The 25,324-nt window shown below is 44.8% G+C and overlaps 1 protein-coding gene across 4 annotated transcripts in view; it reads left to right on the top strand.

The window, feature by feature from the left end:
• The first annotated feature begins 105 nt into the window (after positions 1–105).
• The window catches only part of LRRC61 (leucine rich repeat containing 61), a 51,379-nt gene continuing 26,160 nt past the window's right edge, over positions 106–25,324 (top strand). Inside the window, exons 1-3 of one of the 4 annotated variants that reach the window (XR_012221336.1) lie at positions 106–6,796; positions 8,762–18,854; positions 19,772–23,952. The gene's annotated coding sequence lies outside the window, so the exon portion shown is untranslated. Of the gene's footprint in view, positions 23,953–25,324 lie in introns of all 4 variants that reach the window. The other 3 variants (XR_012221335.1, XR_012221337.1, XM_073551218.1) reach the window with 3 other exon arrangements.

Here is a 25,324-nt window from a genome sequence, read left to right as displayed (position 1 = left end):
TGAGAGGAGCGTTTGTGTCCCTATGACAGTACTTCTCGTGAGTTTGGCACCTTAGTGTTATCATAGTGTTTCCAGCTTTCATTTGATTTGCATGGTTGTATTTGGGCTGTCGTGTTTGATAACACTGAGATGCCATAGTACAGGACAGGGAGTGGTACTGTGCAGTGTATATATACAGGACAGGAGGAGTGGTACTGAGCAGTGTATATATACAGGAGAAGTGGTACTGTGCACTGTATATATACAGGACATGAGGAGTGGTACTGAGCAGTGTATACACTCACTGGCCACTTTATTAGGTACACCATGCTAGTAAGGGGTTGGACACCCTTTTGCCTTCAGAACTGCCTCAATTCTTCGTGGCAGAGATTCAACAAGGTGCTGGAAGCATTCCTCAGAGATTTTGGACCATATTGACATGATGGCATCACACAGTTGGCGCAGATTTGTCGGCTGCACATCCCTGATGCGAATCTCCCGTTCCACCACATCCCAAAGATGCTCTATTGGATTGAGATCTGGTGACTGAGGAGGCCATTTGAGTACAGTAAACTCATTGTCATGTTCAAGAAACCAATCTGAGATGATTCGAGCTTTATGACATGGCGCATTATCCTGCTGAAAGTAGCCATCAGATGTTGGGTACATTGTGGTCATAAAGGGATGGACATGGTCAGCAACAATACTCAGGTAGGCTGTGGCGTTGCAACGATGCTCAATTGGTACCAAGGGGCCCAAAGAGTGCCCAGAAAAAATTACCCACACCATGACACCACCACCACCAGCCTGAACCGTTGATACAAGGCAGGATGGATCCATGCTTTCATGTTGTTTACGCCAAATTCTGACCCTACCATCCGAATGTCGCAGCAGAAATCGAGACTCATCAGACCAGGCAACGTTTTTCCAATCTTCTACTGTCCAATTTCGATGAGCTTGTGCAAATTGTAGCCTCAGTTTCCTGTTCTTAGCTGAGAGGAGTGGTACCCAGTGTGGTCTTCTGCTGCTGTAGCCCATCTGCCTCAAAGTTCGACGCACTGTGCGTTCAGAGATGCTCTTCTGCCTACCTTGGTTGTAACGGGTGGCAATTTGAGTCACTGTTGCCTTTCTATCAGCTCGAACCAGTCTGCCCATTCTCCTCTGACCTCTGGCATCAACAAGGCATTTCCGGCCACAGAACTGCCGCTCACTGGATTTTTTTTCTTTTTTGGACCATTCTCTGTAAACCCTAGAGATGGTTGTGCGTGAAAATCCCAGTAGATCAGCAGTTTCTGAAATTCTCAGACCAGCCCTTCTGGCACCAACAATCATGCCACGTTCAAAGGCACTCAAATCACCTTTCTTCCCCATACTGATGCTCGGTTTGAACTGCAGGAGATTGTCTTGACCATGTCTACATGCCTAAATGCACTGAGTTGCCGCCATGTGATTGGCTGATTAGAAATTAAGTCTTAACACACAGTTGGACAGGTGTACCTAATAAAGTGGCCAGTGAGTGTATATACAGGATAAATGGTACTGTGCAGTGTGTATATACAGGAGAAGTGGTACTGTGCAGTATATATATACAGGAAGAGTGGTACTGTGCAGTGTATATATATATATATACAGGAGAAGTGGTACTGTGCAGTGTATATATACAGGAGGAGTGGTACTGAGCAGTGTATATATACAGGACAGGAGGAGTGGTACTGAGCAGTGTATATATACAGGACAGGAGGAGTGGTACTGTGCACTGTATATATACAGGACATGAGGAGTGGTACTGTGCACTGTATATATACAGGACATGAGCGGTACTGTGCAGTGTATATACTGTATACAGGACAGGAGGAGTGGTACTGTGCAGTGTATATACAGGACAGGAGGAGTGGTACTGTGCAGTGTATATATACAGGACGAGTGGTACTGTGCAGTGTATATATACAGGACGAGTGGTACTGTGCAGTGTATATATACAGGACGAGTGGTACTGTGCAGTGTATATATGCAGGAGGAGAGGTACTGTGCAGTGTATATACAGGAGGAGTGGTACTGTGCAGTGTATATATGCAGGAGGAGTGGTACTGTGCAGTGTATATATACAGGAGGAGGGGTACTGTGCAGTGTATATATACAGGACAGGAGGAGTGGTACTGTGCAGTGTATATATACAGGAGGAGTGGTACTGTGCAGTGTATATATATACAGGACGAGTGGTACTGTGCAGTGTATATACACAGGACGAGTGGTACTGTGCAGTGTATATATGCAGGAGGAGGTACTGTGCAGTATATATACAGGAGGAGTGGTACTATGCAGTGTATATATGCAGGAGGAGTGGTACTGTGCAGTGTATATATATACAGGAGGAGTGGTACTGTGCAGTGTATATATACAGGAGGAGTGGTACTGTGCAGTGTATATATACAGGAGGAGGGGTACTGTGCAGTGTATATACAGTATACAGGAGGAGGGGTACTGTGCAGTGTATATATACAGGAGGAGTGGTACTATGCAGTGTATATATACAGGACAGGAGGAGTGGTACTGTGCAGTGTATATATACATGAGGAGTGGTACTGTGCAGTGTATATATACAGGGCAAGAGGAGTGGTACTGTGCAGTGTATTACAGGAGGAGTGGTACTGTGCAGTGTGTATATATACAGGACAGGAGGAGTGGTACTGTGCAGTGTATATATAAAGGACAGGAGGAGTGGTGCTGTGCAGTGTATATATACAGGAGGAGTGGTACTGTGCAGTATATACACAGGACAGGAGGAGTGGTACTGGGCAGTGTATATACTGTATACAGGACAGGAGGAGTGGTACTGTGCAGTGTATATACAGGAGGAGTGGTACTGTGCAGTGTATATATACAGGAGGAGTGGTACTGTGCAGTGTATATATACAGGAGGAGTGGTACTGTGCAGTGTATATATACAGGAGGAGTGGTACTGTGCAGTGTATATATACAGAACAGGAGGAGTGGTACTGCACAGTGTATATATACAGGAGGAGTGGTACTGTGCAGTGTATATATACAGGAGGAGTGGTACTGTGCAGTGTATATATACAGGACAGGAGGAGCGGTACTGTGAAGTGTATATATACAGGACAGGAGGAGCGGTACTGTGCAGTGTATATATACAGAACAGGAGGAGTGGTACTGTGCAGTGTATATATACAGGAGGAGTGGTACTGTGCAGTGTATATATACAGAACAGGAGGAGTGGTACTGTGCAGTGTGTATATACAGGAGGAGTGGTACTGTGCAGTGTATATACAGGAGGAGTGGTGCTGTGCAGTGTATATATACAGGAGGAGTGGTACTGTGCAGTGTATATATACAGAACAGGAGGAGTGGTACTGTACAGTGTATACAGTGCCTACAAGTAGTATTCAACCCCCTGCAGATTTAGCAGGTTTACACATTCGGAATTAACTTGGCATTGTGACATTTGGACTGTAGATCAGCCTGGAAGTGTGAAATGCACTGCAGCAAAAAAGAATGTTATTTCTTTGTTTAATTTTTTTTTAAATTGTGAAAAGTTTATTCAGAGGGTCATTTATTATTCAACCCCTCAAACCACCAGAATTCTGTTTGGTTCCCCTAAAGTATTAAGAAGTATTTCAGGCACAAAGAACAATGAGCTTCACATGTTTGGATTAATTATCTCTTTTTCCAGCCTTTTCTGACTATTTAAGACCCTCCCCAAACTTGTGAACAGCACTCATACATGGTCAACATGGGAAAGACAAAGGAGCATTCCAAGGCCATCAGAGACAAGATCGTGGAGGGTCACAAGGCTGGCAAGGGGTACAAAACCCTTTCCAAGGAGTTGGGCCTACCTGTCTCCACTGTTGGGAGCATCATCCGGAAGTGGAAGGCTTATGGAACTACTGTTAGCCTTCTACGACCTGGACCGCCTTTGAAAGTTTCCTCCTGTGCCGAGGCCAGGCTTGTCCGAAGAGTCAAGGCTAACCCAAGGACAACAAGGAAGGAGCTCCGGGAAGATCTCATGGCAGTGGGGACATTGGTTTCAGTCAATACCATAAGTAACGTACTCCACCGCAATGGTCTCCGTTCCAGACGAGCCCGTAAGGTACCTTTACTTTCAAAGCGTCATGTCAAGGCTCGTCTACAGTTTGCTCATGATCACTTGGAGGACTCTGAGACAGACTGTTTCAAGGTTCTCTGGTCTGATGAGACCAAGATCGAGATCTTTGGTGCCAACCACACACGTGACGTTTGGAGACTGGATGGCACTGCATACGACCCCAAGAATACCATCCCTACAGTCAAGCATGGTGGTGGCAGCATCATGCTGTGGGGCTGTTTCTCAGCCAAGGGGCCTGGCCATCTGGTCCGCATCCATGGGAAGATGGATAGCACGGCCTACCTGGAGATTTTGGCCAAGAACCTCCGCTCCTTCATCAAGGATCTTAAGATGGGTCGTCATTTCATCTTCCAACAAGACAACGACCCAAAGCACACAGCCAAGAAAACCAAGGCCTGGTTCAAGAGGGAAAAAATCAAGGTGTTGGAGTGGCCTAGTCAGTCTCCTGACCTTAACCCAATTGAAAACTTGTGGAAGGAGCTCAAGATTAAAGTCCACATGAGACACCCAAAGAACCTAGATAACTTGGAGAAGATCTGCATGGAGGAGTGGGCCAAGATAACTCCAGAGACCTGTGCCGGCCTGATCAGGTCTTATAAAAGACGATTATTAGCTGTAATTGCAAACAAGGGTTATTCCACAAAATATTAAACCTAGGGGTTGAATAATAATTGACCCACACTTTTATGTTTAAAATTTATTAAAATTTAACTGAGCAACATAACTTTTTGGTTTGTAAGATTTATGCATCTGTTAATAAATCCTGCTCTTGTGTGAAGTTTGAAGGCTCTAACTTATTTGCATCTTATCAAACCTGCTAAATCTGCAGGGGGTTGAATACTACTTGTAGGCACTGTATATACAGGAGGAGTGGTACTGTACAGTGTATATATACAGGACAGGAGGAGTGGTACTGTGCAGTGTGTATACAGGACAGGAGGAGCGGTACTGTTCAGTGTGTATACAGGACAGGAGGAGTGGTACTGTGCAGTGTATATACAGGACAGGAGGAGTGGTACTGTGCAGTGTATATATACAGGACAGGAGGAGTGGTACTGTGCAGTGTATAGATACAGGACAGGAGGAGCGGTACTGTGCAGTGTATATATACAGAACAGAAGGAGTAGTACTGTGCAGTGTGTATATACAGGACAGGAGGAGTGTTACTGTGCAGTGTATATATACAGGAGGAGTGGTACTGTGCAGTGTATATATACAGGACAGGAGGAGTGGTACTGTGCAGTATATATACAGGAGGAGTGGTACTGTGCAGTGTATATATACAGGACAGGAGGAGAGGTACTGTGCAGTGTATCTATACAGGAGGAGTGGTACTGTGCAGTGTATCTATACAGGACAGGAGGAGAGGTACTGTGCAGTGTATATATACATGAGAAGTTATACTGTGCAGTGCATTTATAAAGGACAGGAGGAGTGGTACTGTACAGTGTATCTATACAGGACAGGAGGAGAGTTACTGTACAGTGTATATATACAGGAGAAGTGATACTGTGCAGTGCATATATATGGGACAGGAGGAGCGGTACTGTGCAGTGTATATATAATAATAATATAATAAATACATGGCACATGCACAGGAGGAGTGGTGCTGTGCAGTGTATATATACAGGAGGAGTGGTACTGTGCAGTGTATATATACAGGAGGAGTGGTACTGTACAGTGTATATATACAGAACAGGAGGAGTGGTACTGTACAGTGTATATATACAGGAGGAGTGGTACTGTGCAGTGTATATATACAGGACAGGAGGAGTGGTACTGTACAGTGTATATATACAGGAGAAGTGATACTGTGCAGTGCATATATATGGGACAGGAGGAGCGGTACTGTGCAGTGTATATATAATAATAATATAATAAATACATGGCACATGCACAGGAGGAGTGGTGCTGTGCAGTGTATATATACAGGAGGAGTGGTACTGTGCAGTGTATATATACAGGAGGAGTGGTACTGTACAGTGTATATATACAGAACAGGAGGAGTGGTACTGTACAGTGTATATATACAGGAGGAGTGGTACTGTGCAGTGTATATATACAGGACAGGAGGAGTGGTACTGTGCAGTGTATATATACAGGAGGAGTGGTACTGTGCAGTGTATATACAGGAGGAGCAGTACTGTGCAGTGTGTATACAGGACAGGAGGAGCGGTACTGTGCAGTGTGTATACAGGACAGGAGGAGTGGTACTGTGCAGTGTATATACAGGACAGGAGGAGTGGTACTGTGCAGTGTATATACAGGACAGGAGGAGTGGTACTGTGCAGTGTATATATACAGGAGGAGTGGTACTGTGCAGTGTATATATACAGGACAGGAGGAGTGGTACTGTGCAGTATATATATATATACAGGACAGGAGGAGTGGTACTGTGCAGTGTATATATACAGGACAGGAGGAGAGGTACAGTGCAGTGTATATATACAGGAGGAGTGGTACTGTGCAGTGTATAGGACAGGAGGAGTGGTACTGTGCAGTGTATATATACAGGAGGAGTGGTACTGTGCAGTGTTATCTATACAGGACAGGAGGAGAGGTACTGTGCAGTGTTATCTATACAGGAGAAGTGATACTGTGCATATATACGGGACAGGAGGAGTGGTACTGTGCAGTGTATATATACAGGAGAAGTGATACTGTGCAGTGCATATATACAGGACAGGAGGAGTGGTACTGTGCAGTGTATATATACAGGACAGGAGGAGTGGTACTGTGCAGTGTATATACAGGAGTGGTACTGTGCAGTGTATATATACACAGGACAGGAGGAGTGGTACTGTGCAGTGTATATACAGGAGGAGTGGTACTGTGCATTGTATATATACAGGACAGGAGGCGTGGTACTGTGCAGTGCATATATACAGGAGGAGTGGTACTGTGCAGTGTATATATACAGGACAGGAGGAGTGGTACTGTGCAGTGTATATATACAGGACAGGAGCAGTGGTACTGTGCAGTGTATATACAGGACAGGAGGAGTGGTACTGTGCAGTGTGTATATATACAGGACAGGAGGAGTGGTACTGTGCAGTGTATATATATGGGAGGGGTGGTACTGTGCAGTATATATATATACACAGGAGGAGCGGTACTGTGCAGTGTATATACAGGAGGAGTGGTACTGTGCAGTGTATATATGAAGGACAGGAGGCGTGGTACTGTGCAGTATATATATATATATATATATACAGGAGGAGGGGTACTGTGCAGTGTGTATATATACAGGAGGAGTGGTACTGTGCAGTGTATATATACAGGAGGAGTGGTACTGTGCAGTGTATATACAGGAGGAGTGGTACTGTGCAGTGTATATATACACAGGACGAGTGGTACTGTGCAGTGTATATATACACAGGACGAGTGGTACTGTGCAGTGTATATATGCAGGAGGAGTGGTACTGTGCAGTGTATATATGCAGGAGGAGTGGTACTATGCAGTGTATATATACAGGAGGAGAGGTACTGTGCAGTGTATATATACAGGAGGAGTGGTACTGTGCAGTGTATATATACAGGACAGGAGGAGTGGTACTGTGCAGTGTATATATACAGGAGGAGTGGTACTGTGCAGTGTATATATACACAGGAGGAGGGGTACTGTGCAGTGTATATATACAGGAGGGGTACTGTGCAGTGTATATACAGTATACAGGAGGAGGGGTACTGTGCAGTGTATATATACAGGACAGGAGGAGTGGTACTGTGCAGTGTATATATACAGGAGGAGTGGTACTGTGCAGTATATATACAGGACAGGAGGAGTGGTACTAGGCAGTGTATATACTGTATACAGGACAGGAGGAGTGGTACTGTGCAGTGTATATACAGGAGGAGTGGTGCTGTGCAGTGTATATATACAGGACAGGAGGAGTGGTACTGTGCAGTGTATATATACAGGAGGAGTGGTACTGTGCAGTGTATATATACAGAACAGGAGGAGTGGTACTGCACAGTGTATATATACAGGAGGAGTGGTACTGTGCAGTGTATATATACAGGAGGAGTGGTACTGTGCAGTGTATATATACAGGACAGGAGGAGCGGTACTGTGAATTGTATATATACAGGACAGGAGGAGCGGTACTGTGCAGTGTATATATACAGAACAGGAGGAGTGGTACTGTACAGTGTATATATACAGGAGGAGTGGTACTGTGCAGTGTATATATACAGAACAGGAGGAGTGGTACTGTGCAGTGTACATACAGGAGGAGTGGTGCTGTGCAGTGTATATATACAGGAGGAGTGGTGCTGTGCAGTGTATATATACAGGACAGGAGGAGCGGTACTGTGCAGTGTATATATACAGAACAGAAGGAGTGGTACTGTGCAGTGTGTATATACAGGACAGGAGGAGTGTTACTGTGCAGTGTATATATATACAGGAGGAGAGGTACTGTGCAGTGTATATATACAGGAGGAGTGGTACTGTGCAGTGTATATATACAGGACAGGAGGAGTGGTACTGTGCAATGTATATATACAGGAGGAGTGGTACTGTGCAGTGTATATATACAGGACAGGAGGAGAGGTACTGTGCAGTGTATATACAGGAGGAGTGGTACTGTGCAGTGTATCTATACAGGACAGGAGGAGTGGTACTGTGCAGTGTATCTATACAGGACAGGAGGAGAGGTACTGTGCAGTGTATATATACAGGAGAAGTGATACTGTGCAGTGCATATATACGGGACAGGAGGAGTGGTACTGTGCAGTGTATATATACAGGAGAAGTGATACTGTGCAGTGCATATATACAGGACAGGAGGAGTGGTACTGTTCAGTGTATATATACAGGACAGGAGGAGTGGTACTGTGCAGTGTATATATACATGAGGAGTGGTACTGTGCAGTGTATATACAGGAGTGGTACTGTGCATTGTATATATACAGGACAGGAGGAGTGGTACTGTGCAGTGCATATATACAGGAGGAGTGGTACTGTGCAGTGTATATATACAGGACAGGAGGAGTGGTACTGTGCAGTGTATATATACAGGACAGGAGCAGTGGTACTGTGCAGTGTATATATACACAGGACAGGAGGAGTGGTACTGTGCAGTGTATATATACAGGACAGGAGGAGTGGTACTGTGCAGTGTATATATATGGGAGGGGTGGTACTGTGCAGTATATATATACAGGAGGAGCGGTACTGTGCAGTGTATATACAGGAGGAGTGGTACTGTGCAGTGTATATATGAAGGACAGGAGGCGTACTGTGCAGTATATATATACAGGAGGAGGGGTACTGTGCAGTGTGTATATATACAGGAGGAGTGGTACTGTGCAGTGTATATATACAGGAGGAGTGGTACTGTGCAGTGTATATACACAGGACAGGAGGAGTGGTACTGTGCAGTGCATATATACAGGAGGAGTGGTACTGTGCAGTGTATATATACAGGACAGGAGGAGTGGTACTGTGCAGTGTATATATACAGGAAGAGTGGTCCTGTGCAGTGTATATATACAGGAGGAGTGGTACTGTGCAGTGTATATATACAGGAGGAGTGGTACTGTGCAGTGTATATATACAGGAGTGGTACTGTGCAGTGTATATACAGGAGGAGTGGTACTGTGCAGTATATATACAGGACAGGAGGAGTGGTACTGTGCAGTGTATATATACAGGAGGAGTGGTACTGTGCAGTGTATATACAGGAGGAGTGGTTCTGTGCAATGTATATACAGGAGGAGTGGTACTGTGCAGTGTATATACAGGAGGAGTTGTACTGTGCAGTATATATACAGGACAGGAGGAGTGGTACTGTGCAGTGTATATATATATATATATATACAGGACAGGAGGAGTGGTACTGTGCAATGTATATATACAGGACAGGAGGATTGGTACTGTGCAGTATATATACAGGAGAAGTGGTACTGTGCAGTGTATATATACAGGACAGGAGGAGTGGTACTGTGCAGTGTATATATATATACAGGAGGAGTGGTACTGTGCAGTGTATATATACAGGACAGGAGGAGTGGTACTGTGCAGTGTATATATACAGGAGGAGTGGTACTGTGCAGTATATATACAGGAGGAGTGGTACTGTGCAGTGTATATATACAGGACAGGAGGAGTGGTACTGTGCAGTGTATCTATACAGGAGGAGTGGTACTGTGCAGTGTATCTATACAGGAGGAGTGGTACTGTGCAGTATATATACAGGAGGAGTGGTACTGTGCAGTGTATATATACAGGAGGAGTGGTACTGTGCAGTGTATATATACAGGAGGAGTGGTACTGTGCAGTGTATATACAGGAGGAGTGGTACTGTGCAGTGTATATATACAGGAGGAGTGGTACTGTGCAGTGTATATACAGGAGGAGTGGTACTGTGCAGTGTATATACAGGAGGAGTGGTACTGTGCAGTGTATATATACATGAGGAGTGGTACTGTGCAGTGTATGTACAGGAGGAGTGGTACTGTGCAGTGTATATATACAGGACAGGAGGAGTGGTACTGTGCAGTGTATATATACAGGAGGAGCGATACTGTGCAGTATATATACAGGACAGGAGGAGTGGTACTGTGCAGTGTATTTATAAAGGAGTGGGACTGTGCAGTGTATATACAGGAGGAGTGGTACTGTGCAATGTATATACAGGAGGAGTGGTACTGTGCAGTGTATATATACAGGAGGAGTGGTACTGTGCAGTGTATATACAGGAGGAGTGATACTGTGCAGTGTATTTATACAGGAGGAGTGGTACTGTGCAATGTATATACAGGAGGAGTGGTACTGTGCAGTGTATATATACAGGAGGAGTGGTACTGTGCAGTGTATATACACAGGACAGGAGGAGTGGTATTGTGCAGTGTATATACACAGGACAGGAGGAGTGGTACTGTGCAGTGTATATACACAGGACAGGAGGAGTGGTACTGTGCAGTGTATATATACAGGAGGAGTGGTGCTGTGCAGTGTATATATACAGGAGTAGTACTGTGCAGTGTATATACACAGGACAGGAGGAGTACTGTGCAGTGTATACAGGAGGAGTGGTACTGTGCAGTGTATATATACAGGACAAGAGGAGTGGTACTGTGCAGTGTATATATACAGGAGGAGTGGTACTGTGCAATGTATATACAGGAGGAGTGGTACTGTGCAGTGTATATATACAGGAGGAGTGGTACTGTGCAGTGTATATACACAGGACAGGAGGAGTGGTATTGTGCAGTGTATATACACAGGACAGGAGGAGTGGTACTGTGCAGTGTATATACACAGGACAGGAGGAGTGGTACTGTGCAGTGTATATATACAGGAGGAGTGGTGCTGTGCAGTGTATATATACAGGAGTAGTACTGTGCAGTGTATATACACAGGACAGGAGGAGTGGTACTGTGCAGTGTATACAGGAGGAGTGGTACTGTGCAGTGTATATATACAGGACAAGAGGAGTGGTACTGTGCAGTGTATATATACAGGAGGAGTGGTACTGTGCAGTGTATATATACAGGAGGAGTGGTACTGTGCAGTGTATATACACAGGACAGGAGGAGTGGTACTGTGCAGTATATACAGGACAGGAGGAGTGGTACTGTGTAGTATATATATATATATATATATATATATATATATACACAGGACAGGAGGAGTGGTACTGTGCAGTATATATATACAGGACAGGAGGAGTGGTACTGTGCAGTATATATATATACAGGACAGGAGGAGTGGTACTGTGCAATGTATATATACAGGAGGAGTGGTACTGTGCAGTGTATATACAGGAGGAGTGGTACTGTGCAGTATATATACAGGACAGGAGGAGTGGTACTGTGCAGTATATATATATACAGGACAGGAGGAGTGGTACTGTGCAATGTATATATACAGGACAGGAGGAGTGGTACTGTGCAGTATATATACAGGACAGGAGGAGTGGTACTGTGCAGTGTATATATACAGGGGGAGTGGTACTGTGCAGTGTATATACAGGAGGAGTGGTTCTGTGCAATGTATATACAGGAGGAGTGGTACTGTGCAGTGTATATACAGGAGGAGTTGTACTGTGCAGTATATATACAGGACAGGAGGAGTGGTACTGTGCAGTATATATATATATACAGGACAGGAGGAGTGGGACTGTGCAGTGTATATACAGGAGGAGTGGTACTGTGCAATGTATATACAGGAGGAGTGGTACTGTGCAGTGTATATATACAGGAGGAGTGGTACTGTGCAGTGTATATACAGGAGGAGTGATACTGTGCAGTGTATTTATACAGGAGGAGTGGTACTGTGCAATGTATATACAGGAGGAGTGGTACTGTGCAGTGTATATATATACAGGAGGAGTGGTACTGTGCAGTGTATATACACAGGACAGGAGGAGTGGTATTGTGCAGTGTATATACACAGGACAGGAGGAGTGGTACTGTGCAGTGTATATACACAGGACAGGAGGAGTGGTACTGTGCAGTGTATATATACAGGAGGAGTGGTACTGTGCAGTGTATATATACAGGAGGAGTGGTACTGTGCAATGTATATATACAGGAGGAGTGGTACTGTGCAATATATATATACAGGAGGAGTGGTACTGTGCAATGTATATATACAGGAGGAGTGGTACTGTGCAATGTATATACAGGAGGAGTGGTACTGTACAAGGTATATACAGGAGGAGTGGTACTGTGCAGTGTATATATACACAGGAGGAGTGGTACTGTGCAATGTATATACAGGAGGAGTGGTACTGTGCAGTGTATATACACAGGACAGGAGGAGTGGTACTGTGCAGTGTATATACACAGGACAGGAGGAGTGGTACTGTGCAGTGTATATATACAGGAGGAGTGGTACTGTGCAATGTATATACACAGGAGGAGTGGTACTGTGCAGTGTATATACAGGAGGAGTGGTACTGTGCAGTGTATATACAAGAGGAGTGGTACTGTGCAAGGTATATACAGGAGGAGTGGTACTGTGCAGTGTATATATACTTCCCTCGTACCTGGAACCAAGGCCTCATCACACCCATCCACAAGAATGGGGACAGGTATGACCCAGCCAAGTACAGAGGAATATGTGTCAGCAGCAACCTGGGAAAACTGTTCAACAGCATCCTGAACAAGAGGATCCTCAGTTTCCTCACCGAGCACAACGTCCTCAGCAAGAGCCAAGTAGGGTTCATGCCAAACCACCGCACTACCGACCACATCCACACCCTGCACAGCCTCATTCAGAGCCACGTCCACAATACAAAGAACGGGAAGATATACGCCTGTTTCGTGGACTTTAAAAAGGCCATTGATTCGGTGTGGCACCCAGGCTTATTCCTGAAACTGCTGGAGAGCGGAATAGGAGGAAAGACCTATGATGTCATCAAAAGCTCCTACACCGAGAACCTCTGCAGTGTGAGTGTGAACGGCAGAAGAACGGCCTATTTCCAGCAGAGCCGGGGAGTCAGACAAGGCTGCAGCTTAAGCCCAACGCTCTTCAACATTTACATCAACGAGCTGGCCACCGCTCTGGAATCTTCCACAGCACCAGGTCTCACCCTCCACGACGCGCAGGTGAAATTCCTGCTGTATGCAGGTGACCTGCTGCCAGGGCCGGCTCCAGGTTTTCATGGGCCCCGGGCGAAAGAGTCTCAGAGGGCCCTTTAACATATACCACAATTCATGATGCACAGATACAGCAGAGAAAAATAGGTATAGTACAATGCCAAAGATTTCACTTGTTACATTACATGAGTGATATCTATTGTAAATTCTACAATAGCTCAGAAACCCAACAGTATAGTCCTTCATACAGTATAATGAGCCCCATATAATGGTCCATACAGTATAATGAGCTCCATATAATGCTCCATACAGAATAATGAGCCCCATATATTGCTCCATACAGAATAATGAGCCCCATATATTGCTCCATACAGAATAATGGACCCCATATACTTAGAGAACAATGAGCCCCATATATTGCTTCATACAGTACAATGGTCCCCATATATTGCTCCATACATAATGGGCCCCATATAATGCTCCATAAATGATGGGCCCCATATAATAATCTTTAAATAATCTTTATTTTTATATAGCGCTAATATATTCCACAGCACTTTACAGTTTGCACATATTTTCATCACTGTCCCTGATGGGGCTCACAATCTAATTTCCCTATCAATATGTCTTTGGAGTGTGGTAAGAAACCGGAGTGCCTGGAGGAAACCCACGCAAACACAGGGAGAACATACAAACTCCTTGCAGATGTTGTCCTTGGTGGGATTCGAACCACTGAGCCACCGTGCTGCCCGTATATATTGCTACATATATAATGGACAGTGCAGTGTATATATACAGGAGGAGTGGTACTATGCAGTGTATATATACAGGACAGGAGGAGTGGTACTGTGCAGTGTATATATACATGAGGAGTGGTACTGTGCAGTGTATATATACAGGGCAAGAGGAGTGGTACTGTGCAGTGTATTACAGGAGGAGTGGTACTGTGCAGTGTATATATAAAGGACAGGAGGAGTGGTGCTGTGCAGTGTATATATACAGGAGGAGTGGTACTGGGCAGTGTATATACTGTATACAGGACAGGAGGAGTGGTACTGTGCAGTGTATATACAGGATGAGTGGTGCTGTGCAGTGTATATATACAGGCCAGGAGGAGTGGTACTGTGCAGTGTATATATACAGGAGGAGTGGTACTGTGCAGTGTATATATACAGGAGGAGTGGTACTGTGCAGTGTATATATACAGAACAGGAGGAGTGGTACTGCACAGTGTATATATACAGGAGGAGTGGTACTGTGCAGTGTATATATACAGGAGGAGTGGTACTGTGCAGTGTATATATACAGGAGGAGCGGTACTGTGAAGTGTATATATACAGGACAGGAGGAGCGGTACTGTGAAGTGTATATATACAGGACAGGAGGAGCGGTACTGTGAAGTGTATATATACAGGACAGGAGGAGCGGTACTGTGCAGTGTATATATACAGAACAGGAGGAGTGGTACTGTGCAGTGTATATATACAGGAGGAGTGGTACTGTGCAGTGTATATATACAGAACAGGAGGAGTGGTACTGTGCAGTGTGTATATACAGGAGGAGTGGTACTGTGCAGTGTATATACAGGAGGAGTGGTGCTGTGCAGTGTATATATACAGGAGGAGTGGTACTGTGCAGTGTATATATACAGAACAGGAGGAGTGGTACTGTACAGTGTATATATACAGGAGGAGTGGTACTGTACAGTGTATATATACAGGACAGGAGGAGTGGTAATGTGCAGTGTGTATACAGGACAGGAGGAGCGGTACTGTGAAGTGTGTATACAGGACAGGAGGAGCGGTACTGTGCAGTGTGTATACAGGACAGGAGGAGTGGTACTGTGCAGTGTATATACAGGACAGGAGGAGTGGTACTGTGCAGTGTATAGATACAGGACAGGAGGAGCGGTACTGTGCAGTGTATATATACAGAACAGAAGGAGTAGTACTGTGCAGTGTGTATATACAGGACAGGAGGAGTGGTACTGTGCAGTGTATATATACAGGAGGAGTGGTACTGTGCAGTGTATATATACAGGACAGGAGGAGTGGTACTGTGCAGTATATATACAGGAGGAGTGGTACTGTGCAGTGTATATATACAGGACAGGAGGAGAGGTACTGTGCAGTGTATCTATACAGGAGGAGTGGTACTGTGCAGTGTATCTATACAGGACAGGAGGAGAGGTACTGTGCAGTGTATATATACATGAGAAGTTATACTGTGCAGTGCATTTATAAAGGACAGGAGGAGTGGTACTGTACAGTGTATCTATACAGGACAGGAGGAGAGTTACTGTACAGTGTATATATACAGGAGAAGTGATACTGTGCAGTGCATATATATGGGACAGGAGGAGCGGTACTGTGCAGTGTATATATAATAATATAATAAATACATGGCACATGCACAGGAGGAGTGGTGCTGTGCAGTGTATATATACAGGAGGAGTGGTACTGTACAGTGTATATATACAGAACAGGAGGAGTGGTACTGTACAGTGTATATATACAGGAGGAGTGGTACTGTGCAGTGTGTATACAGGACAGGAGGAGTGGTACTGTGAAGTGTGTATACAGGACAGGAGGAGCGGTACTGTGCAGTGTGTATACAGGACAGGAGGAGTGGTACTGTGCAGTGTATATACAGGACAGGAGGAGTGGTACTGTGCAGTGTATATACAGGACAGGAGGAGTGGTACTGTGCAGTGTATATATACAGGAGGAGTGGTACTGTGCAGTGTATATATACAGGACAGGAGGAGTGGTACTGTGCAGTGTATATATACAGGACAGGAGGAGTGGTACTGTGCAGTGTATATATACAGGACAGGAGGAGCGGTACTGTGCAGTGTATATATACAGAACAGAAGGAGTGGTACTGTGCAGTGTGTATATACAGGACAGGAGGAGTGTTACTGTGCAGTGTATATATACAGGAGGAGTGGTACTGTGCAGTATATATATATATATATATATACACAGGACAGGAGGAGTGGTACTGTGCAGTGTATATATACAGGACAGGAGGAGAGGTACAGTGCAGTGTATATATACAGGAGGAGTGGTACTGTGCAGTGTATATATAGGACAGGAGGAGTGGTACTGTGCAGTGTATATATACAGGAGGAGTGGTACTGTGCAGTGTTATCTATACAGGACAGGAGGAGAGGTACTGTGCAGTGTTATCTATACAGGAGAAGTGATACTGTGCAGTGCATATATACGGGACAGGAGGAGTGGTACTGTGCAGTGTATATATACAGGAGAAGTGATACTGTGCAGTGCATATATACAGGACAGGAGGAGTGGTACTGTGCAGTGTATATACAGGAGGAGTGGTACTGTGCATTGTATATATACAGGACAGGAGGCGTGGTACTGTGCAGTGCATATATACAGGAGGAGTGGTACTGTGCAGTGTATATATACAGGACAGGAGGAGTGGTACTGTGCAGTGTATATATACAGGACAGGAGCAGTGGTACTGTGCAGTGTATATACAGGACAGGAGGAGTGGTACTGTGCAGTGTATATACAGGAGGAGTGGTACTGTGCATTGTATATATACAGGACAGGAGGCGTGGTACTGTGCAGTGCATATATACAGGAGGAGTGGTACTGTGCAGTGTATATATACAGGACAGGAGGAGTGGTACTGTGCAGTGTATATATACAGGACAGGAGCAGTGGTACTGTGCAGTGTATATACAGGACAGGAGGAGTGGTACTGTGCAGTGTATATACAGGACAGGAGGAGTGGTACTGTGCAGTGTATATATATGGGAGGGGTGGTACTGTGCAGTATATATATACAGGAGGAGCGGTACTGTGCAGTGTATATACAGGAGGAGTGGTACTGTGCAGTGTATATATGAAGGACAGGAGGCGTGGTACTGTGCAGTATATATATATACAGGAGGAGGGGTACTGTGCAGTGTGTATATATACAGGAGGAGTGGTACTGTGCAGTGTATATATACAGGAGGAGTGGTACTGTGCAGTGTATATACAGGAGGAGTGGTACTGTGCAGTGTATATATACACAGGACGAGTGGTACTGTGCAGTGTATATATACACAGGACGAGTGGTACTGTGCAGTGTATATATGCAGGAGGAGTGGTACTGTGCAGTGTATATATGCAGGAGGAGTGGTACTATGCAGTGTATATATACAGGAGGAGAGGTACTGTGCAGTGTATATATACAGGACAGGAGGAGTGGTACTGTGCAGTGTATATATACAGGAGGAGTGGTACTGTGCAGTGTATATATACACAGGAGGAGTGGTACTGTGCAGTGTATATATACACAGGAGGAGTGGTACTGTGCAGTGTATATATACAGGAGGAGGGGTACTGTGCAGTGTATATACAGTATACAGGAGGAGGGGTACTGTGCAGTGTATATATACAGGACAGGAGGAGTGGTACTGTGCAGTGTATATATACAGGAGGAGTGGTACTGTGCAGTATATATACAGGACAGGAGGAGTGGTACTAGGCAGTGTATATACTGTATACAGGACAGGAGGAGTGGTACTGTGCAGTGTATATACAGGAGGAGTGGTGCTGTGCAGTGTATATATACAGGACAGGAGGAGTGGTACTGTGCAGTGTATATATACAGGAGGAGTGGTACTGTGCAGTGTATATATACAGAACAGGAGGAGTGGTACTGCACAGTGTATATATACAGGAGGAGTGGTACTGTGCAGTGTATATATACAGGACAGGAGGAGCGGTACTGTGAAGTGTATATATACAGGACAGGAGGAGCGGTACTGTGCAGTGTATATATACAGAACAGGAGGAGTGGTACTGTACAGTGTATATATACAGGAGGAGTGGTACTGTGCAGTGTATATATACAGAACAGGAGGAGTGGTACTGTGCAGTGTACATACAGGAGGAGTGGTGCTGTGCAGTGTATATATACAGGAGGAGTGGTGCTGTGCAGTGTATATATACAGGACAGGAGGAGCGGTACTGTGCAGTGTATATATACAGAACAGAAGGAGTGGTACTGTGCAGTGTATCTATACAGGACAGGAGGAGAGGTACTGTGCAGTGTATATATACAGGAGAAGTGATACTGTGCAGTGCATATATACGGGACAGGAGGAGTGGTACTGTGCAGTGTATATATACAGGAGAAGTGATACTGTGCAGTGCATATATACAGGACAGGAGGAGTGGTACTGTTCAGTGTATATATACAGGACAGGAGTGGTACTGTGCAGTGTATATATACATGAGGAGTGGTACTGTGCAGTGTATATACAGGAGTGGTACTGTGCATTGTATATATACAGGACAGGAGGAGTGGTACTGTGCAGTGCATATATACAGGAGGAGTGGTACTGTGCAGTGTATATATACAGGACAGGAGCAGTGGTACTGTGCAGTGTATATATACAGGACAGGAGCAGTGGTACTGTGCAGTGTATATATACACAGGACAGGAGGAGTGGTACTGTGCAGTGTATATATACAGGACAGGAGGAGTGGTACTGTGCAGTGTATATATATGGGAGGGGTGGTACTGTGCAGTATATATATACAGGAGGAGCGGTACTGTGCAGTGTATATACAGGAGGAGTGGTACTGTGCAGTGTATATATGAAGGACAGGAGGCGTACTGTGCAGTATATATATATACAGGAGGAGGGGTACTGTGCAGTGTGTATATATACAGGAGGAGTGGTACTGTGCAGTGTATATATACAGGAGGAGTGGTACTGTGCAGTGTATATACACAGGACAGGAGGAGTGGTACTGTGCAGTGCATATATACAGGAGGAGTGGTACTGTGCAGTGTATATATACAGGACAGGAGGAGTGGTACTGTGCAGTGTATATATACAGGACCAGTGGTACTGTGCAGTGTATATATACAGGAGGAGTGGTACTGTGCAGTGTATATATACAGGACAGGAGGAGAGGTACTGTGCAGTGTATATATACAGGAGGAGTGGTACTGTGCAGTGTATATATACAGGAGAAGTTATACTGTGCAGTGCATATATAAAGGACAGGAGGAGTGGTACTGTGCAGTATATATATACAGGAGGAGTGGTACTGTGCAGTGTATCTATACAGGACAGGAGGAGAGGTACTGTGCAGTGTATATATACAGGAGAAGTGATACTGTGCAGTGCATATATACGGGACAGGAGGAGTGGTACTGTGCAGTGTATATATACAGGAGAAGTGATACTGTGCAGTGCATATATACAGGACAGGAGGAGTGGTACTGTGCAGTGTATATATACAGGAGAAGTTATACTGTGCAGTGCATATATAAAGGACAGGAGGAGTGGTACTGTACAGTGTATATATACAGGAGGAGTGGTACTGTGCAGTGTATCTATACAGGACAGGAGGAGAGGTACTGTGCAGTGTATATATACACAGGAGAAGTGATACTGTGCAGTGCATATATACGGGACAGGAGGAGTGGTACTGTGCAGTGCATATATACAGGAGGAGTGGTACTGTGCAGTGTATATGGGAGGGGTGGTACTGTGCAGTATATATATACAGGAGGAGCGGTACTGTGCAGTGTATATACAGGAGGAGTGGTACTGTGCAGTGTATATATGAAGGACAGGAGGCGTGGTACTGTGAAGTATATATATATACACAGGAGGAGGAGTACTGTGCAGTGTATATACACAGGACAGGAGGAGAGGTACTGTGCAGTGTATATATACAGGAGGTGTGGTACTGTGCAGTGTATATATACAGGAGGAGTGGTACTGTGCAGTGTATATATACAGGACAGGAGGAGTGGTACTGCGCAGTGTATATATACAGGACAGGAGGAGTGGTACTGCGCAGTGTATATATTCAGGAGGAGTGGTACTGTGCATTATATATATACAGGAGGAGCGTTACTGTGCAGTGTATATACAGGAGGAGTGGTACTGTGCAGTGTATATACACAGGACAGGAGGAGTGGTACTGTGCAGTGTATACAGGAGGAGTGGTACTGTGCAGTGTATACAGGACAAGAGGAGTGGTACTGTGCAGTGTATATATACAGGAGGAGTGGTACTGTGCAGTGTATATATACAGGAGGAGTGGTACTGTGCAGTGTATATATATATATATATATATATATATATATATATATACACAGGACAGGAGGAGTGGTACTGTGCAGTATATACAGGACAGGAGGAGTGGTACTGTGCAGTATATATATATATACAGGACAGGAGGAGTGGTACTGTGCAGTGTATATATACAGGAAGAGTGGTCCTGTGCAGTGTATATATACAGGAGGAGTGGTACTGTGCAGTGTATATATACAGGAGGAGCGATACTGTGCAGTATATATACAGGACAGGAGGAGTGGTACTGTGCAGTGTATTTATAAAGGAGTGGGACTGTGCAGTGTATATACAGGAGGAGTGGTACTGTGCAATGTATATACAGGAGGAGTGGTACTGTGCAGTGTATATATACAGGAGGAGTGGTACTGCGCAGTGTATATACAGGAGGAGTGATACTGTGCAGTGTATTTATACAGGAGGAGTGGTACTGTGCAATGTATATACAGGAGGAGTGGTACTGTGCAGTGTATATATACAGGAGGAGTGGTACTGTGCAGTGTATATACACAGGACAAGAGGAGTGGTATTGTGCAGTGTATATACACAGGACAGGAGGAGTGGTACTGTGCAGTGTATATACACAGGACAGGAGGAGTGGTACTGTGCAGTGTATATATACAGGAGGAGTGGTGCTGTGCAGTGTATATATACAGGAGTAGTACTGTGCAGTGTATATACACAGGACAGGAGGAGTGGTACTGTGCAGTGTATACAGGAGGAGTGGTACTGTGCAGTGTATATATACAGGACAAGAGGAGTGGTACTGTGCAGTGTATATATACAGGAGGAGTGGTACTGTGCAGTGTATATATACAGGAGGAGTGGTACTGTGCAGTGTATATGTACAGGACAGGAGGAGTGGTACTGTGCAGTGTATATATATATATACACAGGACAGGAGGAGTGGTACTGTGCAGTATATACAGGACAGGAGGAGTGGTACTGTGTAGTATATATATATATATATACAGGACAGGAGGAGTGGTACTGTGCAGTATATATATACAGGACAGGAGGAGTGGTCCTGTGCAGTGTATATATACAGGAAGAGTGGTCCTGTGCAGTGTATATATACAGGAGGAGTGGTACTGTGCAGTGTATATACAGGAGGAGTGGTACTGTGCAGTATATATACAGGACAGGAGGAGTGGTACTGTGCAGTATATATATATACAGGACAGGAGGAGTGGTACTGTGCAATGTATATATACAGGACAGGAGGAGTGGTACTGTGCAGTATATATACAGGACAGGAGGAGTGGTACTGTGCAGTGTATATATACAGGAGGAGTGGTACTGTGCAGTGTATATACAGGAGGAGTGGTTCTGTGCAATGTATACTGTATACAGGAGGAGTGGTACTGTGCAGTGTATATACAGGAGGAGTTGTACTGTGCAGTATATATACAGGACAGGAGGAGTGGTACTGTGCAGTATATATATATATATACAGGACAGGAGGAGTGGTACTGTGCAGTGTATTTATAAAGGAGTGGGACTGTGCAGTGTATATACAGGAGGAGTGGTACTGTGCAATGTATATACAGGAGGAGTGGTACTGTGCAGTGTATATATACAGGAGGAGTGGTACTGTGCAGTGTATATACAGGAGGAGTGATACTGTGCAGTGTATTTATACAGGAGGAGTGGTACTGTGCAATGTATATACAGGAGGAGTGGTACTGTGCAGTGTATATATATACAGGAGGAGTGGTACTGTGCAGTGTATATACACAGGACAGGAGGAGTGGTATTGTGCAGTGTATATACACAGGACAGGAGGAGTGGTACTGTGCAGTGTATATACACAGGACAGGAGGAGTGGTACTGTGCAGTGTATATACACAGGACAGGAGGAGTGGTACTGTGCAGTGTATATATACAGGAGGAGTGGTACTGTGATTTGTATATATACAGGAGGAGTGGTACTGTGCAATGTATATATACAGGAGGAGTGGTACTGTGCAATGTATATATACAGGAGGAGTGGTACTGTGCAATGTATATACACAGGAGGAGTGGTACTGTGCAATGTATATATACAGGAGGAGTGGTACTGTGCAATGTATATACAGGAGGAGTGGTACTGTACAAGGTATATACAGGAGGAGTGGTACTGTGCAGTGTATATATACACAGGAGGAGTGGTACTGTGCAATGTATATACAGGAGGAGTGGTACTGTGCAGTGTATATACACAGGACAGGAGGAGTGGTACTGTGCAGTGTATATACACAGGACAGGAGGAGTGGTACTGTGCAGTGTATATACACAGGACAGGAGGAGTGGTACTGTGCAGTGTATATATACAGGAGGAGTGGTACTGTGCAATGTATATACACAGGAGGAGTGGTACTGTGCAGTGTATATACAGGAGGAGTGGTACTGTGCAGTGTATATACAAGAGGAGTGGTACTGTGCAAGGTATATACAGGAGGAGTGGTACTGGGCAGTGTATATATACTTCCCTCGTACCTGGAACCAAGGCCTCATCACACCCATCCACAAGAATGGGGACAGGTATGACCCAGCCAAGTACAGAGGAATATGTGTCAGCAGCAACCTGGGAAAACTGTTCAACAGCATCCTGAACAAGAGGATCCTCAGTTTCCTCACCGAGCACAACGTCCTCAGCAAGAGCCAAGTAGGGTTCATGCCAAACCACCGCACTACCGACCACATCCACACCCTGCACAGCCTCATTCAGAGCCACGTCCACAATACAAAGAACGGGAAGATATACGCCTGTTTCGTGGACTTTAAAAAGGCCATTGATTCGGTGTGGCACCCAGGCTTATTCCTGAAACTGCTGGAGAGCGGAATAGGAGGAAAGACCTACAATGTCATCAAAAGCTCCTACACCGAGAACCTCTGCAGTGTGAGTGTGAACGGCAGAAGAACGGCCTATTTCCAGCAGAGCCGGGGAGTCAGACAAGGCTGCAGCTTAAGCCCAACGCTCTTCAACATTTACATCAACGAGCTGGCCACCGCTCTGGAATCTTCCACAGCACCAGGTCTCACCCTCCACGACGCGCAGGTGAAATTCCTGCTGTATGCAGATGACCTGCTGCCAGGGCCGGCTCCAGGTTTTCATGGGCCCCGGGCGAAAGAGTCTCAGAGGGCCCTTTAACATATACCACAATTCATGATGCACAGATACAGCAGAGAAAAATAGGTATAGTACAATGCCAAAGATTTCACTTGTTACATTACATGAGTGATATCTATTGTAAATTCTACAATAGCTCAGAAACCCAACAGTATAGTCCTTCATACAGTATAATGAGCCCCATATAATGGTCCATACAGTATAATGAGCTCCATATAATGCTCCATTCAGAATAATGAGCCCCATATATTGCTCCATACAGAATAATGAGCCCCATATATTGCTCCATACAGAATAATGGACCCCATATACTTAGAGAACAATGAGCCCCATATATTGCTTCATACAGTACAATGGTCCCCATATATTGCTCCATACATAATGGGCCCCATATAATGCTCCATAAATGATGGGCCCCATATAATAATCTTTAAATAATCTTTATTTTTATATAGCGCTAATATATTCCACAGCACTTTACAGTTTGCACATATTTTCATCACTGTCCCTGATGGGGCTCACAATCTAATTTCCCTATCAGTATGTCTTTGGAGTGTGGTAAGAAACCGGAGTGCCTGGAGGAAACCCACGCAAACACAGGGAGAACATACAAACTCCTTGCAGATGTTGTCCTTGGTGGGATTCGAACCACTGAGCCACCGTGCTGCCCGTATATATTGCTACATATATAATGGACACACACTAGCCATGTCATCACAGCCTCTGATCTGAAACATCACAAAGTCAGAAAATGTGGAAGTCGCTGCAGAGGAGGAACGGGAAGAGGTAAGTATTACAAGTACCATGGCCCTGAGCAAGGGACGGGGGCTCACTTGCAGGTGCTGGCACTAGACCTTCATAGCACGCGGGTGTCCCCGACAGCAAATGAGACATCCAACCTGCTCAAGGCCCCGGCACTTGCCCGGGTGCTGATACCGGCCCTGATAAGGCCTAAGAGCAAGTGTGAAAACAGAAAGCTATCTGATTTTCTTTTTTGCCTATATAGATAGCAAATTCCATTTAAGGGGATTATTTCCCCTGGATCATTTTAATCAATAGATCTTGTAATAATAATAACTTCCCCAATTGGACATGTTTAATAAAATGTTCCTGTGCTGAGATAATCTTTTAAATGTGCCCCTGCTGTGTACTATGTAATGGCCGTGTCTGACCGTGCAGAAACATGGCCTGAGCATACCACAGCTCCTTGGGAGGGGAGGAAGAAAAAGAGAGTGTACAGACATTACAACAAGGGATCACAGCTGCTTTCTGTGAGGTCAAACATGTCTGAAAACAGAACTGTTTCACCTCAGAGAAAGAATCAGCTGTGATAATTTAGGGCCCGATTCATTATTGTATTGTGTCTTTTTTGTTTAGGGTTTGCCTGTTTTTTTTTCTATTCACTGTTGTGGATGCGATTTGGAATTTTCAGATGTTC

The sequence above is a fragment of the Dendrobates tinctorius genome, unplaced genomic scaffold (genome assembly GCF_039654945.1).
Source record: "Dendrobates tinctorius isolate UK_male_01 unplaced genomic scaffold, ASM3965494v1 ptg000173l, whole genome shotgun sequence".
Lineage (NCBI taxonomy): Eukaryota > Metazoa > Chordata > Amphibia > Anura > Dendrobatidae > Dendrobates > Dendrobates tinctorius.
This window is presented reverse-complemented; position numbering and strand designations above follow the sequence as displayed.